Source organism: Lolium perenne, chromosome 1 (genome assembly GCF_019359855.2).
Source record: "Lolium perenne isolate Kyuss_39 chromosome 1, Kyuss_2.0, whole genome shotgun sequence".
NCBI classification, from domain to species: Eukaryota; Viridiplantae; Streptophyta; class Magnoliopsida; order Poales; family Poaceae; genus Lolium; species Lolium perenne.
Genome location: NC_067244.2, coordinates 253741621 through 253745371, shown reverse-complemented (window position 1 = coordinate 253745371; position 3751 = coordinate 253741621). Strand labels below are relative to the sequence as shown.

At 38.7% G+C, this 3751-nt stretch overlaps 1 long non-coding RNA gene across 2 annotated transcripts; it reads left to right on the top strand.

The window, feature by feature from the left end:
• Nucleotides 1-755: 755 nt before the first annotated feature.
• On the top strand, nt 756-2630 carry LOC127327467 (uncharacterized). Of its 2 annotated transcripts, XR_007868576.2 has the most exons (6): nt 756-1140; nt 1237-1296; nt 1551-1811; nt 1904-1969; nt 2207-2282; nt 2386-2630. It is a non-coding gene; the product is annotated as an uncharacterized lncRNA (long non-coding RNA). The 2 variants fall into 2 exon arrangements; XR_007868575.2 differs by having other exon boundaries at nt 1237-1811.
• Nucleotides 2631-3751: the final 1121 nt, after the last annotated feature.

Genomic DNA, 3751 nt, shown 5'->3' with positions numbered 1-3751 from the left:
AAAACCAAAGCACGTACATAGCCTTCTTAATTATGTCATATAGTAAACATTCAAGTTGATAAACAAGGTCTAGACATATTCAAACCAGAAAAATCGTGTATCTACCCCTAACCCTAATTAAACTCTGTCTTATGAAGTCAAGCATGAAGAAAAGTGGTTTTGAGTTTCAAGCATGCATGGAAATTTCGAGAACCTCCCAAAAGCTTCATTTTAGAGTGACTACAAAGGATCCATGCTTACACCTTTTCATTTTCAAGTTTTAAACATGTTTAAAACCTGGTCAAACCTGGAATTTGACCAAGATTCAAATGGGCATAAAATTCAAAAAAAATAGATAAATGAAAAACCATAGCACATAGTCTTCTTATGTCATATAGTAAGCATTCAAGTGGATAAACAAGCTCTAGACATACTGAAACCAGATAAATCATGTATCTACCCCTATCCCTAAACTATGTCTTATGAAGTCTAGCATGAAAAGAAGTGGTTTTGGGTTTCAAACATAGAAATTTCAAAAACCTCCCAAAAGCTTCATTTTGGATTGACTAATCACTACTACAACAACCCACCTATAGCAATACATGCCTGGTAACGCCGTGAATATTCGTTGCAGAATTTTCTCATAGATACAGACATATGTGTTGCCACTTGCATCCGTTGTCTAATACGCAGATCGCTGTTATTTTCTTCTTGAGATTTGAGATGTACACAGATCGCTACTGAGAGGAAAAATATATGAGCCCAGCCCACTAATTACGCACGACTCATTAAGAGTCCTTTAACCCAGCACATGTGCAACGAGGCCACGATCCCCACACCCGGCAGTCCCGTGCATCGCCTCCCCCATAACCTAGCCGCCTCCCTTCGTGTTCGGCCGCTGACGAGCTCTGCCTCCCTCGCCGGTTCGATCTCCCACTACTCGCATGTTGTTGATAGGATTCAGAGCAAAGAAATCTGGAAGGGACGATTTCACCACAGCTTAGGGTTCGTTTACCACAAGATCGGCTAAATCCACGAAAGCTCCTAGTGCTGCAGCCAAAACGGATTTGGGATACTCCATGGCGGTGATTTCTCGAAGATCCACGAACCACGGCGGCGATATATACCCCGGTGGGCGCGGCGGAGAAGGGCACATAAGAGGTTCGGCCTTGAGGTTCAATTTCCATTTTTTTCCCTGACAAATTGATCTCTCCGTTTACCTTGGCTTACCTGTGTTCTCGATTTTTCTACGAGTAGGTGTTCAGCGCATGAGTGCATCCATGCCCATTCGTTCCGTTGGCCGCTCATGGTATTCAGGTACTTTTCCTGTTTGGATTGGTTGGATACTTTGATACCAATCATCTCAGCTAATGGAAGATTACATTATGTTACTGATGGAGATTTACAAAAAAATACACAAACAGTGTAGAGATATGATCTTCATCTAGCTGTTTTAGTTTCGGCAATAGTATCTGACAAAGATACATAGCAGTACTATGGTATCATTTAATTCGCATCTTGCCATGATTTTATCTTGTATGTATGCTGAGAAATTGAACACTTATTAATAGGTCTGTGTTGTATTGAAGCCAGGAATCTCTGCTTTCTTGCGAGATCCATTTGATCCATATAGAGAAGGCTACATCGCTCTTGCAAAAGGAAATCAAAGAACGTAATTCATTGCATTTTGGATGTGAATACCTCTTTTCTTTTTATAGAAGTGTACAGCCGCTTCACACCTCACGTGCTGGTTCATGTGCAATATGAGAAACAATGTATTTCCCGTAAAACTTAGTTTCCCCATGGATCTCTTTAGCCTATGCTATACTCAGGTACTGTAGCTCACATGTCTTTGTCTCTCAATATTCTTAGTGCACCGATCAGACCACCAATACCATAAGTATTCTGTTACCAAAAATTGTAGGGCTGTTTTTCTTGATGAAAACGTGAGCGCATCAACAGCAACAATCAGCAACAGGACGACCTGTAGGTATTAATTCCTCCCTTTTGCCATTTATATTACGTTCAGTTCTGCTTTGTGGTACTTTTATTTACCAATCTATGAATTAGTTAGTTGTTAATATTTATCTGTCGTTAGAGGGACAATCTAATTAATTAAAGTATTTTGATTTTCACTTTGATGGATTCATTCAGACCATGTCATGTTTATTTCTTATCTCGATTTCATCTGTATTTCTATTTGTGTGATAACCACTGTGACTTGTAGGTCTTATGAGCTATATAAAATGCACAAGGTTGCAAAAATATCTTGCGTTCTGACTTAGCTTTGGCATGTTACCATGGTGAGTATGCCTACAAATTTATCAGCAAGTACTTAGTAGAATTCACTGTAACCTTCATACTCTTTTTGACATTTGATATTGGAAACAAAATTTATATTTGCAGGTCCCATAAATCGGCAAGACTTTCTATTTGGATATCTGCTCTGGATATGTTAGGCCAAATATCGGAAAATACATATAGTATAAGACTAGGTAGAATATATTATATTTTGATGCAAGATTGTAAATTGTCTATTCTTAATATTCATGTATGGAATGGTATTCCAAGAAGAATATATGTAGGACCAGGTAGAGTATCATATTTCGTGCAAATTGTAAATTATGTACTCATTGGATAATATGTCTGTATGGAATGGTATTCCAATAATAAAGATTGAATTTATTTCTGATGTAAAGAATTCATATTATACGACTTGTGTGTGATGTGGTATGTCTCAGCTGAACTTGTCGTCTTGGTGAGAAAAAATGTCATCTTACGAAGCAATCAAACCATCTATTCAAGAAAATAATATTTTGTGAAATAGAATTTTCAATTCGTATAGGATGCCTGTACCAACGCATACAGTTGTTGCTAGGATTCTGTAGCTATTTTGCATCGCTTATACCATTGGTTACCAACGCACGGATATGTGTTGCATTGTACCCTTGCAACACCCAAAAACGCAACGCATATTTATCCGTTGGTAGAGGCCCTAGCAACGCCTATATCGTCATTTAGATACACATAAATACGTTGTTGTAGAGGGGGTTTCCTTGTAAGGAGGATCCAGGCTTACTTTTTCATTTTCATGTTTTAAACTTGTTTAAATCTAGGTCAAACCTAGGATTTGACCAAGATTGAAATGGACATAAAAAATCAACAGTTTACAACAGCACACAAAATAAACATGAAATTACATCTAAATCCCTAACTTTTACATGGAGGACCCCAGGCTGAAAGCAAGAAATGCGATCGGGTCTTGAATCTTGATGCGTCTTCTCTTGACAAAGAAGATCGCTGGGAGTTTGCGTACGTACAGCACGTCACTTGTGCTCACTGAAGTGTGGGACATGACGCATGCATGGGCAACACACGTAAGTGACATGGATTCAAGGGTAGGGAAGCCAAGAGAAAAAAACGAGAATTTGGACAAAAATAACCCAATCTTGCTAGTATGTCGAAAGTTTGTTTTTCCCAATCTTTTCGACTTTGGGTTATTTCTGTCTATTTTGCCGATCGAAAAAACGAGGACAGAGACTGGAAACGGTGATGCATCTAGCTTCGTAGTACGTCGATTAAGACTTCATGAGCAACACTAGTCTGACGTAAGTACAGTGTATACAGACAAGACAGGGACTAGACATTGCTACCCACGTCCCTCTGCGCCCCTTCAAAGAAATCATACTCCGTACTAGAATCTCGAAACGTAGGAATTAGTCTGACACAATTTCTGATTGTTTAATTCATAGGATTGCAATTTTTAGAATTC